Raw genomic sequence first — 16,069 nt, forward strand, 5'->3', positions numbered from 1 at the left:
ATTATATTTAAATCTCATGGAACGTTTTTCAGCCATGAGAAGGAAGGAAATTCTGCTGTTTACAACAACTTGAGTGAAACCGGAGGGAATATGCTAAGCGAAGTAAGCCAGGCAGAGAAAGACAAATGCTGCAGGATATCACTTATATGTGGAATCTGAAAGAGCTGAACACAGAGAAACAGAATAGCAGGGGGAGCCTCTGGGAGGGGAGGAGGATAGGGAGATACTGGTAAAAGGGTACAAACTTTCAGTTATAAAATTAACAGTTATGTTGTGGGGATCTAGTGTTCAGCATGTGATTATAGCTAATAACTCTGTATTGTATACTTGGAAATTGCTAAGAGAGTAAATCTTAAATGTTCTCACCACAAAGAATATGGTAATTATGACAGAATGAAGGTGTTAGTTAATGTTAGGGTGGTGATCAATTTGCAATATATAAAAGCATCACACCAAGAAGTTGTACACCTTAAATGTACACAATGTTATGTGTCAATCATATTGCAATAAAGTTGGAAATTTTTTTAAATAATAGTATCTGCTTATACACCAATACTCATAGCTGCATTATTCACAATCGCCAAAAGGTAGAAGCAACTCAACTGCCCAGGGACAGATAAATGAAGAACAAAATGTGCTACCTACAAACAATGGATATTATTCAGTCTTAGAAAGGAGGAAAATTCCTGACTCATGAGACAACGTGGATGAACCTTGAAGACATTGTGCTCAGTGAAATAATCCAGTCATAAAACGATATTGTATGATTCCACTTATAAGAGGTACCACATATTATTAGAATGCTTATTATATGAGTAGTCAAGTTCACAGTGACAGAGAGTAGAATGGTTGTTGCCAGGGGCTGGTGGGGGTGGGGAGAAAAGGGAATTAGTGTTTAATGGTATGGAGTTTTCATTTGGAAAGAAGAAACAATCTGGGCAAAATGGTGGTAATAGTCACACAACAACAATATGACTGCACTTAATGCCACTGAACCGTTCACTTAAAAATGGTTAACATGGTACATTTTATGTTATGAATATTTAGCACAATAAAAAAATAATTTAAAACGTAGAGGCTCAGAAAATAAAGACACACACAGAGAGAGCAGTATCTGCTCTCTACCCTTAAATAAAAGGATCATTGAGCAATTATTCCCTCCAGTCACTGGGCTGAGTATCTTAAATGTATAATCTTGTTTAGGCCTCCCCACTCCTCAGGAATAGAGATGGCTGTGGGCTGTCTTCCACTTTAAGGAGTGAGTAACATGGAGATGCAACACCCAGGTACCCTTCATGGAAGGACAAGCTGCCCAGCTGCAGGGTGAGGTCTGCAGGCAACCCCAGCTGCCACAGCCTCCTTGCTCAAGGTCGCGCCCTTCCTGCATCCAATGACTGAGGAGTGGGGGATAAAGGCCTGTGTATTTCTGCTCAATGTGGAGAACCTGATGGGATATTCACTCTAGAATTCCCCAATGGCTTTGCCATGTTCACACCACAGCCCTACCTCTCCCTCTACCCAAACCTGCTTCCTACTTCTTTCTTTCATAGGTATGAGTCCCCAATAAGCCCCTACACCCAAGTGCTTTCTGCTCATCTGTTTCTGAAGTAAGCAACTGGCAACACTGATTAGGTAGTCCAACATTTTGGCCAGTATGGGGAAAAGAAGACATTTGGTATATATATATTAGAGGCCTAATGCATGAAATTCATGCAAGAGTAGGCCTTCCTTCCCCTGGCTGCCAGCACCGACTTCCCTCTGGAACCCAGGACCTGGGGTTCCCTCACAGCCCCAGCTTCGTCCAGAAGGACATCTGATCTAATTAGCATATTATATATATATATTCTAGTTGAAGTGCTCATCACAGTGCTAGGTGCATCATACAGCCTCAATGTTGTTAATGATTACTTTTAATCACTTATTGAGATATTGTATAGAACATATGACAAATGTAGTATTAGTGAAACTTTGTGTTTCAAGAAGGTCTTCACTAGCTTCCGAAATCCGCTAATGGGTATTTTGAAGAATGCGTCTTTGATGGCCATGTTCACTTCTCATTTCAATGAGCCTTGGGTTCATCTACTGAGACAAAGGCCTGGGCCAGGCTGATGATGAGATATGGGCTCTTCCACCTTCCCCCAACCAAATGGGAAAACTGAGTGAGTCCCCAGCTCTGGCTTTGATTATAAAACAAATTACTTTGGGGGAACGCCTCCACCAGCTCCGGGTGCCAGCCTGGCTTGTGCAGGACTGCTGGAGTGAGGGGCAGAGAGTTATTTAATGAGAGAGAAGTTTTAGGTTTTTCTTGCCAACCATAAGAGAAGGAAAGGATACCCTATAAACATTCCCAACAGCTCCTTCACTCCACGTAACACAGCAAATAGTTTTGATTCAATAACTCAGAATAATTCATAGTTGTCCACCAATCTGACATTGCCTTTGAACCCTAAATGAAGAACCTATAGCAGAAATGGCTACACACAGTGCCTGGCCCACTCATCAGGCACGTGTACACAGCTAACTATCATGAGTTTTCCTTTACTGTTGTCTGTGAGTGTTCACATCTTTAAGCTTCATTTTCCCAACTTGATCATAACTCCTTCAGGGCAAGGGCCATGTCTTATGGTCAATTTTATATCCCATGGCATCGACCCAAAGCCCCTTCCATAATTAGTGCGGGGCAAAAGCCGACTGGCAGGTAAGTCCCCATGCCAATGAAAACGCTCTTCCCACTGACTAGTTTAAAAAGCCCATCTGTCTGTTATGGCATATAGCTCACTTGGTGCCTGTTCCCTGAGTGCCTGACCAGTAGGCATGTACAGCCCTCTCCCCTCCCGATTATATAACGCGCTCCGATCAACTCAGTTAACATAGCCAGATGGCTTGGCTTTTAAAGTCAGTCTTCTCCTGCAAAGACAGGCAGCACAATTTTGACTCTGAGAAAAAGTCTTTGCTTCTATGTAGAAAAATACTTGCATACCATGACCACTATTGAGAATCTTATTTTAGCAGCTAATTCTTACTGCAATTTTAAAAGAAGTAATAAAAGGAGGATGATCACTTATGGGAGGAGGGGGACTGAACATAATGAACTAGAAATGAGTGCAAAGCCAAGGTCCACCAGAACAGTAGTTGGTATTCTGATAAAAAAATATTTTACAAATGACATGACAGGGGTGCCTGGATGTGCTTTAGAAATGGGTTGATGATGCTGCTGCTAATGGTGATGCTGGCTGCCTGTTCATTGCGTTTGTCACTCACCTGCCCATTCTAATCCATAGGTAACAATAGACGTGTCCGCTTTTGAGCGCTAACTATGTGCCAAGAGATATGCCACACTCTCTAGCTCTAACCTCATTTAATTTTCACAAACACCATCCAAGTCTCTAGAATCTGCATACAGTGTTGACATGCATATGTCTTTTTTTTATAGGTAAAGAGGAAAAATGTCAGAAAGGTCCCAAAAGTCTTCCAAGGTCATATAACCTAGAAAGTGGAGGAGCTCGAATTCAGTATCAGAGTATGAGAGCTAAAATTTTCACCATAATGCTGGGAAAGTCAAATCATGGAGGAGGACAGCAGGGCAGAACAGAGATGTGGGATTTGAGAATGCTTGGGGGACCCAGTGGGAGATGCTAAAAATAGCATAGAATAATAATGTGATTCAAACCAAAAAAGGGGTGGGACCCCCACACCTGTATTGGTGAGTAACAGATGGAGAAGTGACATGTTAGATCCTATGAGCCACAGGCAAATATTAATTGATGGTGATGACTTCAGAGGAGCAAACAAAAATTTGAAGAGACAAAAGAAAGAGTTAAGTGCACACGGGGAAAGACAGGGGCCAGGCAGGGGAGAGACTCTGACGGAATTGATTTGGGTCATGGCAGCCTCAAAAGGACTTCACAGGAATGCTCTTCCTTAAGCATCTCAAGTTTTCTGTAGCCGAAACATCCGTTACCTCAAAAAAGGATGCACTTGAGGATTGATGCAGGTTTCCCCCATTCTTGTACATCTTAGAGAAACGAACTGGCTTATATGTAGGAATAGATCGCTCCACACTCTGTGTTTAGGTTCTCAAGCTGTGTTCTTCTACCTAATGATATTTACATGAGCCAATTGGCAAACTGGAGCATGAGAAAAAATAAAATTTTAAGTGAGTTGGAAGAATGTAAGTAGATTTCTGGCTTCCAGCTCCTAATCCATGACTACCAAAATGCATATTTTATGACCTCCAAAGAGCTGAAATAGCTCCAAATTCTCAGACAGTGTGCTGTGGGAAAAGAGACAATTCTAGTTAGTTCCATTACTGAGGAAGGTGATCAATCAGGACATAGTTATTGAGTACCTATCCTGGGCCAATTGACTCTCCGGTTGGTTCCTTAATAGAAATAGAACGGATATAAATAATAGACTTTTGGTCATCGGGCCACATCCTGCACTTGATTAGAATTGCTTTTCGAGTATCAATCTGGCAACCCAGGAGCGGGCTGAAGAGGGTCGCTTGGGACATCTTCCAATACCAAGGTTGGGTCTTCTATTAGACCTCTGTTGTTTTGGTTTCTCCAGCATCTATTTGTCTTCCTGCTGTTGACAACACTCTGTTTGTTTTGCGAAAGATCATCCAAAACTCCATTTGTGAAAGATGACTCACCCCTATTCCTTTAGCTCTAGTGTGAACAAATGACCTTGGCTTGGTGCTTCAACATATTCCATCCGCCCATGGTAACAGTGGGTTCAGGGACAAGCTGGCTCAGTGTGAATGAATCAAGTGGCTGCACAGAGGACAATGGCTTTACAAGAAGGAGGTGCTAGATTCTGGACAACACTGAGTTTCTGGCTTCCTCTTCCTGCAGTCAGTACATCCCTGGACTTTTCTTATGAACCATAGATTTCTCTTTTATGTTTAAGTTAGTTTGAATTGGGGTTCTGTCACTTGTACCCAAAAGGTTCCTGATTGGGAGAATGTTTAATATTAAGTTCTCTGTAAAGTACAATGAGCAGTGTCAAGGGTCACAAATAATGTGGGTAGAAAGGGGCCAAGTATGTGGCTATATTAAAAACCTAGTGTCTGGCTGGTGTGGCTCAGTACTTAAACATCAACCCTTGAACCAAGAGGTCACTGGTCCGACTCCCGGTCAAGGCACATGCCAGCATTTAGGGCTTGATACCCAGGAGGGGGCATGCAGGAGGCAGCCAACCAATGATGGTTCTCTCTCATAGATGTTTCCATCACTCTATCCCTTTCACTTCCTCTCTCTCTAAAAATCAAGAAAAACATTTTTTTTAAAAAAGAGCATGGTACATTGTTGTAGCTATTACTCTAGTGACCAGTGTTATCACCACCGCAGTAGCCTGATTTGTTTAGTAAACTCCTAAATACATATGAATTAAAAATTAATTAAATATTAATTTTAATTATAATGAATTAAAAGTAGGTATTATGTAAAAACATGCTACTGTGAGTACATCATATACATTTTTCCATATGTATAATATATGTGTGTATATGTGTGTGTGTGTGTGTGTGTGTGTGTGTGTGTGTATGGTTCTCTCTCATAGATGTTTCCATCACTCTATCCCTTTCACTTCCTCTCTCTCTAAAAATCAAGAAAAACATTTTTTTTAAAAAAGAGCATGGTACATTGTTGTAGCTATTACTCTAGTGACCAGTGTTATCACCACCGCAGTAGCCTGATTTGTTTAGTAAACTCCTAAATACATATGAATTAAAAATTAATTAAATATTAATTTTAATTATAATGAATTAAAAGTAGGTATTATGTAAAAACATGCTACTGTGAGTACATCATATACATTTTTCCATATGTATAATATATGTGTGTATATGTGTGTGTGTGTGTGTGTGTGTGTGTGTGTGTGTGTTTGTATATATATATATTTTTTTCATTACCTGGAGGAACTCTGAAGGAAAAGGAAGGAAGAATCTTGCATTGTCCAAGCAATAGTTTGAAATTCCTAAGCTTTTCTTTATGGAAGTTTTTAGATGCAGTCACTTTTGATTTAGTACAGAATTATAATCAACTAGAGGCTACAGGCATTTTAAGCTGCTGGAGTTTATTTTGGGAGTTTTGCAAGACAGCAATCTCCATTTCTTAAACATGTGCTTTAGTAAGACAAAATACTACTTCTCAGTAGAGCATACCCTTAAAGAAAATCAATGTAAATGTTATTCTACTTCTCACCTCTTTTCCCCTATAAAACTAAACACTCCAAAACACGGGCACAGCAAACTCCATTTCTAAAGGTTTTTTAAGTTAAACAATCCAAGTAAGTTACATGAAAAAAATCCCCTTTGAGATATAAAAGTGTTCATATTGGAACAAGACTGCACAGATAGCAGAAGGGAATACAGTAGGAAATTTGATGAAGAGACGTAATTACCCTTTATGAATGAGGAAGCTCAATGTTTTCCTAAATTACTCAAATTAAGCCTCAAATAAATATTTGAAGTTCTCCATCTAATTCATCTACAATGAAAAATTGAATCTCATTACCTTTGGATTTACATCAACCCTAATTTCAAAGATTATAGCTATTTCAGAAAGGATGACAAAGCATTCTTTCAGTAGGAGGAAAATGAATTGAAGTTCCAATATAAAACCATGCTCATTGCATATTATAAAGAAAGTGTCATTCTAAAACTTTCTTCCAAAGATAATGTCTAAGAAAAAGCCATGGATATTTCCTTTAGCTCAGAGATTAAAACAGATAATGTAAATATCAGTTGTTTAATGAATTATCATTAAGTGCATATAATGATGGTACATATAGATGTTGCACGCCTCACTTTTAGCTAACCTATTATATACACTAGACACTACTGTTCACTTTGCAAAATAATCCCCCCTCTACAAAAATACTCGGAATAGGATTTCATTTAATAATGAGTTCCCCAGTGTATTGAACCCGTAATTCAAGTCAATTTTCACAGTTTTCTAGATACAACAATTGCCTCCAGGAAGGTAAACTTCTTTGCCAGTGTTTGTGCACTTACAGACAAAAATCAGATCACTGCGTGTAAGTCCGAACCTCCCTTTAAAAGCATATGCAATGTGATTATCAAAAGGATAGTCAGTTGGTCACCATTTTCAACATATCCAACCTCCTCCCATCATTTCACAGCCAGAAGGAGATGTTCACTAGAAAGCTGCCTTAGATTTCAAGCAGGAAAAACAAACACAAAGAAAAAACAAAATAGGACCTCCCAAAACAAACAAAATAAGACATGTTATTTATTTTTGCCATAAGACATAGAGAGAAGATTTGTGATTATTAAACTACATCTCCCGAAGTAAGCAATACTTATTCATTTATTTAACAAGTATGGATTGAGTACCAACTATACAACAGACACTATGCCAGTCTCCTGCTAGGAAATTCTCCCTGAAGATGGGGGTGGGTAACAGAAGAGTCCAAGGGGAAATATGTAGAGCACACATCATTCCATATCCCTTCTTGGAAATTCAGAATAGTTTTGTTGATCTCTTAAGGGCTCTGAGAAATTTTGCAGTAAAGAAACTTCTCTTATCCAACAGTTATCAAACATATTTAATTGTGCTACTCTATTTTTCTTTTTAATAATACTCATTAATATTCACTGTGACAATGGTTTTCTAAAATATCAGTCATCTAAAAGTTATATATGTATATAACCTATATAATAAAGAAGTAATATGCAAATTGACTGTCACGCCCTCACAAAATGGCTGCCTACAACCAGGCTGGCAAGGGGGTTAGTGAGGGACGACCAAACGAGTGAACAGCAGGCTGCTTGGGGCAACCAGGCTGGTGGGGGTGGGGGGCAGTAGGGGGCGACCAGGCAGGAAGGCAGGTGATTGATTAGGAGCCAGCAGTCCAGGATTGTGAGAGAGGTGTCCGACTGCTGGTTTAGGCCCGATCCCCAGGGGTCCTGGATTGGAGATGGTGCAGGCTGGGCTGAGAGGACCCCCTCCCCTTTCACAAATTTCATGCATCGGGCCTCTAGTACATATATATTTGAATAATTTTTAAAATATTTTCAATTATAGTTGACATACAATATTATATTAGTTTCAGGTGTACACTCCAGTGAATGGACATTACCTAACTTCTAATTGATCATCCTGATAAATCTCGTACCCACCTGGCACCAGGCACAGTTATTAGAATATTATTGTCTATATTCCTATGCTGTACTTTACATCCCCATAGCTATTCTGGTATGCTCATCATAGCCTGCCTGATTTAATACAAAATCTCTTCATGCATCTCTTGGAATACCTAGATATTATTATGCTGTGTGTGTGTGTGTTTTTTTCTCTCCACCAAATACTTCTACTTGAGTGACACCTGTTTTTTCAATCCTATTCCCCAAGAGTGCTTTCTTTCCCAACCTGCCTTGTGGTTCCCAGGATCCAGAGGTGGGAACATAGACCAGATGTGTCCAATCAGTGTATTCAATCACAGTGATTGACACAGCAGAAAGTCCAAGTCCCAGAGTAGTCAAATGAGAGGCAATTCCAGAAGGTCATTTCACTGACTCTAACCAATGTAGTTGCCGGGATGGAGCCTTTGTCTCCTGGTGGCCATCTTGCTGTTATGTAGAAAAATAAGAGCAGTTACAAAGCCAACACAGAGAAAAGTGGGGACAAGAAATGGCGTGAGACTCTGTGGGTTTCTCTATCTCAGTAAAGATGCCTTCGGTAATCAAAATGTCTAAGGGAACTTCTTTAAAGAGATGTAACTAAAATATTTTGGAATTTACATGGGCCAGGTAGTCTTTGATAGCATTACCCATTTGTATCCAAAATAATTTTTTTATGTAATGAGAAAAGTCAGTCACCTCTTCTCTCTATAATGGAATTCAGATGAGAACTCTGGGCATAATATACATAATTAATATGTGCCAACTCCAAATGGTGGGTAATTTCTTAATTTTTTGTCAAGATAAATAGGATAGAATTTAGATTCATGCCCCAGCCTCTGCTCTAATTTACCAAACACTGGAAAACTGTACAATAGATAGAGTATTGACAATGTAATATAATAGCAGCCAAGCCAAAAAGGGATTATTTAATAGGGGCACAAATCTCAATAGATAGTAGATGCATTAAAGTTGCATCTCTAGCCCTGGCCAGTGTTTCTCAGTGGTTAGAGCATTGGCCTGCCTACAAAAGGGTCTCGGGTTCAATTCCTGGTCAAGGGCACATACCTGGGTTACAGGTTTGATCCCCAATCCCCAGTCCCATTTAAGGTGTGAACAGGAGACAACTAATCTCTCTCTCTCTCTCTCTCCTCTCTCTGTCTCTGTCTCTCCCACACACAATGCTTTCTACTCTCTCTAAAAATCAATTGAAAAATATTCTTGGGTGAGGATTAACAAAATAAAGTTGCATCTCCATGACAATTTCTGTTGTCACACCACCCCCCCCCCGACCATAACAAGGGAAGGTTCTCAGCATTTAAGGACTCTTGTGCTTGCACTGGGTCCAATTGAATCATTATGAATAATTTCCCCATCTCCAGGTCCTAACGGAACCATATCTGCAAAGTCCTCTTTGTCATAGCAGGTAAGTTGTACACAGGTTCCATTTGGGGGTGCATTATTCTGCCTGCCACAGTCATCTCATATTTGTCACTGGGGTCATCTTGGATAGCGGGGACACACATTCTTACTTCCTATGGTTGATATAGATGATGTGAAATGTTATATGTAATGTAGATAATGTGATATCTGCTGCACAGCATTTACTTAGGATATGTTTTCCCAGACTGGGGTGGCATCCATTTAAAAAAAAAAAAGAATATGGATGCCAGATGTACCAAAGAAGTAGAATGAATAGGTCTTGAAAGTGACAAGTAGGGATCTGAGGACAGGGGAAAGTAGAAGGGGAGAGAGAGTGACCGCCAAATGAGCATTCTTAAGAAATCTGCCACACTTACTACGTGCCTGAAGTTACCCTATCACCTCCTTTCTCCAGGCCCAGCATGTGCGCGTGCACACACACACACACACACACACACACACACACACACACGCACACACAGCTCTGGGAACCATAGGAATAAATTCATAGGGGCAGGAAATCATCTTTTGGTGGGAGTGACATCTAGCTCCCACACAGCAAATAGCAGACTGTTTTTGATACAAAAGACATGGTTGGGAGATTTCTATCCGGAGCTCTATAATTCCATTTCACTTCTCCTAACATACATCAAGGCAAAGTGACATCTCTGTGTTAACAATCAGAACGAGCATGATGTAACGTGAATAACAAAACTACCGGACACTGCACGGGCTGGTACCTGTTTCCACCTACAAATATGAAAACATTTCGCTTCATGATGATCCCCAACCAACCTCATCACAGGTTGACAGATGTAGCCGGAGGTGAAAATGAAAAGCCAACCTTGCCAATTTTGTTTCAGAGCCCAAAGGGGGAGGTAGCCAGTAATGTGGATTTATAGGCAGCACAAGTATGGCCTCAAGGCAGTGCATTTCTTGGCTCATGGTACTTCTAAAGTCAAGAAAAACAAACTTGAAATATCTTGGGGTTGTAAATACCTTTTTTGGCTCAAGCCATTTCTTACCAGATGATAATTGGTTAAAAACAGAGGTTTATGGTTCACAACCAGTCAATCAATGAATCTCTGCCTGGTCTTGGTTAATAATGATGCATCAGATCATCTGAGTATCTCATTATAGTTTTGAAATGATGATTTTTAGGTTTCATCTGTCTTTCATTACATATCATTTTTAAAACAAATGTGTTGATCCTTCTTCTCTTTAATGTTAAACTATCTCAGGAAATATCATTCTGTATTTTAAATAGCTCTAGTTTGTTTGTTTTTTAAGTGTGATGGTTTTTTCATATCAATTTATCCCAATAAAATAAAGTTGTGAATTACCTTCTATAGGAAGACATATTGAATGGGTGATGTTATCACTGTATCTATACTTAAAAAACATGCATATTAGCATTATTTCTCCACATTGCAGACTTCCAATAAAACAAAATAAAATATCTTGTTAGAGAGTAATAATATTTAAACTGCTGATGAATTACCCATGTTTTAAGCCATGGGTAATATAATATGTATTGAAATCTTTATAAGCTCAAACCTAAGAATGCCTCCTAAGCATTTTTATTCCAGTCATGGATAATTCCCCACAGGAAAAAAGAAAAAGATGATATTAATAAATAAATAAAGCAAGCTTTATTTTCAAAAGATTACCCAAAGAAGATTAACTTGTGTATAATCAATACCCAAAACTAATTTTCTATCAGCTTGCCCATATGCTCTGGGGACCAGTCAAGTCTGACACACCATAGTTGCTGATTCTTAATTGACAAACACAGGCACACACTCAAAAGCACAGCGCACACAAAAGAAACAGCCTTCAGAATCGAATCGCCTTGTACGAGATGAAGTGTGCTGCCCTCGCTCAGGAGTTCTGTGAAGCGAGTCTCCCTCTAGGAAGACAGAGATATAAAACAGCTGGGCTCGCTGTGCATGTCCATGTTGGGGGAGTGGCAGAGAGGAGCCAAACAGAACATGAATGATGGACATGCCACCAAAGCACTTCCAGAGAGTTTTTGTGACAACTGTCCCCGGCAAATGTGTCCACATCCAGGCAGATATCAACCACAGAAACCTTCTGATGTCATTTACAATAGACATGGCTGTGGACAGGTTGGGGCAGTTTTATGAAAGTGCAATTATTTGGTGTTTAAATAAAATGTATAGAAGTGCATGAGTGTAATTTGCCACTTAAAAAGTTTATTTTTTTCTTGTTGTAAAAAAAAAAAATTATCCAAATGTAATTAATCTATATTTTCATTCTAACAAATGTAGAGGCTAACACTTAAGAGAAAAATCTTTCTTATATTTCAATCTATTTTATTACCTCATGTGAGTCATAAACACCTATAATAAAAGGAGAACAATTCTAGCCAGAGATCCTATAACCAGTTTGTATAACAACTTCAGAACAATCAACCTTAGAGCGTGAGTCTGGGGTCTTTCAATGCTCTAATAAGCACCCAAAGATGGAATGGCTAGGTGGAAAATGATACAGGCTTGGCCTTCGGCAGAGCTGGGTTTAATTTCAGTGTTCCCACTACATATGTTCAAAAGGTACCTGGAGGAAATGATCGCCACCACTGCTATTGCCATGGGGTTTAAATGGATAATGCAGGTAAAGTGTGTAGCAAGCACAGCGCAAGGCACATAGTGTTTTCAAAGAATGTTTTTGTTCACATGAGGTGCCTTCTATTTCTAAAGCTTAGGCTCAGGAGACCCATTTTGGCAATGTGGCAGAGATCAATGATAGATGTATACTGAGTCTCGGTTCATTCCACACATTTTCCAGACTCCCTTGCAGCTAGGTTGGGCTCATGCAATTTGTTCTGGCCAATAGGTAGTGAGTGGGAGTGTCATATGACAACTCTACCCTGACAAATAAAGTGTATGTGTGAGCTCTCCATGTTCTTTCTTCCCCTTACTACAACCCTGCAAAGTCATTGAGGACATAAATATAGCTACAGAAAATAGAAGCACCCTGAATCCTGGCATTTTCTCTTGGAAGCTAACTGCCGTGGAAAGATACAGAATATGCAGTGGGCTTTGTGTGGAAAGAATACATTTGCAATTGATAAGCCTCTGACATACCAGGGTGTGCTGTTACTGTAGCACAAACTAGCTACCTATCCTGACGAATATAGATTACCCCCAACTTTAAACCAGGAATTCAAAGGGTTCCTATGAATGCTCCAAGTCACAGAAATGTCTTTCTTCTATAAGTGTGATTCTTTTAGGAACTCGATATCTGCTATTCTTATATGTGAATATGGAGATTTGTGACATGAGTTTAGCCAACTTTCTCTATGATGTCATCTAATATTGCTTTGTGTTTACATAATGAATATTTTAAAAACATATCATCATGAGCAGAATCTGCACACACACACACACACACACAGTGTAAATCGATTACATAAAATTATTCAATCAAAAGCATTTCTTGGAAGATCGTTTATCATTGTCACAGGCACTCAAAACACAAGAGAGTAGCTGCAGTCGCTTAGAAAGAACATGAAATCTGTATTACCAGTAATTTCTTTGGGTCTCTTGATATGTGAAGAGGGGGAAGGAAAAGGGTGTGATGGGGGGGAGACAGGAGAAAGAGGAATGAGTCGCCGCTGGGTATATCACAGGAAGCTTACACTTGCATTTTAGTTGCCTTAGAATTCAAAGAGCAAAGGCCTGCCTCTGTGTCAGCGGGGCAAAGAGGGAGCGGCGCTGTGTGGGGTGCGCTCTATCTAGTCCGGCTGCCTCACTCTCTGAAGAATGCCTTCACCCGGTAGGAACTGGAAATGTTCCCAAGATGTACATAATTTCATGGATGGGAGAACACCAATTTCACAGAACTTAAACGGCAAAACCATGTAGTGCTTAAATTATGCAAAAACAAGCTGCGTCACAGCGCCAGGGAGGCCTGGGCCTAGAGGTCCTTGGGAACCTTCTCAGCTAAGTGCAACCCACGGCCCCCAGGGCTTCCAGAAGCATCCGCAGAGTGCAAGGGGAGGGACGAAGGCTCAGAGTAAGCCCGTGTGATTCTGCAACGTTTCCCTGAGCCTTGGGATTGCTGGGAAAAGCCTGGACCTTAGGGTAGTGAGACAACTACCGAAGGGACCAGGTGGCTCCTGAAAAGGCAGGTCTGGGATGGGTGGAACCAGCCTCTTTATGGTGAAGGGATTTGTCCCTCATTCCCTCCATTCATTGCATGGAGGGAGCGATCGCACCCACGGCTGTTGCTTTTGGATTTAACTGAAATAATGCAGGTAAAGTACACAGCCCAGTGCATAGCATGTGACACATTTTCAAAGCACATTTTATTGAGAAGTGACATCTATTTTTCTAAGTCAGAGAGAACCTACTTCTCCCAAGTTGGAATCCACCTAAGTGTGCAAAAATAGAGGAATCATTTTTTTAAGTAGGAAATAGTCTAATAATGAAAGAAGATATGATGCCATTTAAAAAATAGTGGCTTTTAAGGACAAAGGTATTTATTGAGGCAAGATATGCTTTTGTGCTCTAATGCAAACACAACGAGTGAACGCTGTTCGTTAAAATTATAGGTTGGTTAGGGGGAAACCGTTACAGTTGTTATTCCTGTGGGCCGAGACCAACTTACTTTCCTGTACTTTTCCATACTTTTCAAATATTCTGCAATGAGCTTATATTATGTTTGTGCAACTAGAAATGCTATTTGGGCTGGATTTATTTTTAAAGTGTGAGTAGACTAGCCCGAAGCGCTCCCTCTATCGGTACCGAATTCAGACCATTCATTGCCAATGTAATAATCACCAGCACGTCCGGCCATGATCCCATCCTGTACAGGAAGGGGGCTGAGAAGAAAAGGAAAGGACGAGGGAGCCAGCTTTGCGTCTCGCCCATAACTATTTTCATCATCGTGCAATTTTAGGCCATGTAGCCACTGTTTCTGAGGCTCGGTTTCCTCCGCTGTAAGGTGGTCCTCACTTACCAGGCACAGAGGTTAATTTGAAGAGGACCCTACACAAAGGCTCGGTTTTCCTCCGCTGTAAGGTGGTCCTCACCAGGCACAGAGGTTAATTTGAAGAGGACCCTACACACAAGCAGGAAATATACAAAGTGCGTCTCAGTATGGACTGAGAACATACTAACTCCTTTCACATCTAGCTTTTCTCACTGGAAGGACAAAGGAAGAAAGCAGAGGAGAAATCATGCTTTAAGGAATGTTTCTCTCCCCCACCCCCCCAGCCTCTCATGTTGCAATTGCTTTGCAACAAGTTCATGGTAATTCATTACATTACAAGGGCTTAGGCATCATGTACACATTTAAGCTGATCTTTAATTTCCTCCTCGAAGGCCCCAGACCAACGACCAGGACAGTGACACAGAACCCGCCTCCCATCTCCAGGACTGTCCCCTGATCCCACCCACGGAGCCAGCTGGCCTCATTTTCAAGGACAAGGAGGATCCGGCCCCAGAAGTAATTGATAGCTCCGTGCCTCCTTCCACTGCAGCAATTTCTAAGATGGCACAAGCTGATGATGTTTGCAAGACTGAAGTTCAGGGGGCTGCCGAGGCCAGCCATCGATTGCATCTTGATATTCTCTCTCCTCTGCTACTTCAGCCCGGGGGGGGAAAGGATGGAAACATCTGCCCTCGATGGCTGCTCAGGAAAATTACAAAATCAAAAACTGTATCAATGCCTACCTGTCTTGCTTTCAGCTAATTACTAAGCCGGTGGCCAGCTTTTTCTTTATCGTGCACTGCCATCTTCTGGCCACAGGAGCTTCTACACCAGCAACCCGCAGGTTACATGCAGGAGTCTGCTAATGGACTCTGCAGGTGAGTTTAAAGTCAGATCTCGACGTTGTACTCTACAAACACACTGATCGCCCCGAAAACCATAAGGAAACTCAACCATTGTCTCTGTGTTTAAACATTCAGTGCACACACAAGAGAAATGCTAACAAGTTTAAAGTGCCCACTGTGAGTGGGTACTAACTGGGTATCATTCATTATCTCCCCTAACCTGGGTACCATTCATTATCTCCCCTGGAACCCGGCCCCCTAACCTGAAGAAAAGGAGGGGATGGGTCTGAGCAGACACCTACCTGCTACATGACAGGTGCTTCATGCACGTTACCTCCTTTCCTTCTTATGGCCATTGTGTAAGGGAAAGTGTGACTGCCCTCTTACTGAGGCTTCAAATGAAGAAACCCATCAGGAGGCAACTAGCTGTTAGCGGATGGCAGGAGGGTTTGAATCCAGGTTTGTCTGGCCACGAAGCTCAAACTCTGATGGACATTACCTGAGCCTCTGCACCCCTCATGCCCGTCTGTACCTAGGTTTGAGTATGCACATCTGAGGATTTATTCTCACCTGTTACCTGATATGATCCTCTTCGTTTGTAAGTTTGTACACACACACACACACACACACACACACACACACACACACAATGTGTGTGTATGCATAGATATATTTGTGTATGCAATAAATATGTACACAC

General features: G+C 40.9%; 1 protein-coding gene across 1 annotated transcript in view; it reads right to left on the minus strand.

Annotated features, from left to right (window-relative positions):
• RBFOX1 (RNA binding protein, fox-1 homolog (C. elegans) 1) overlaps positions 1-16,069 on the minus strand; it is a 2,191,581-nt gene that overhangs the window by 913,424 nt on the left and 1,262,088 nt on the right.

This window comes from Myotis brandtii, unplaced genomic scaffold, assembly GCF_000412655.1.
Source record: "Myotis brandtii unplaced genomic scaffold, ASM41265v1 scaffold397, whole genome shotgun sequence".
Lineage (NCBI taxonomy): Eukaryota > Metazoa > Chordata > Mammalia > Chiroptera > Vespertilionidae > Myotis > Myotis brandtii.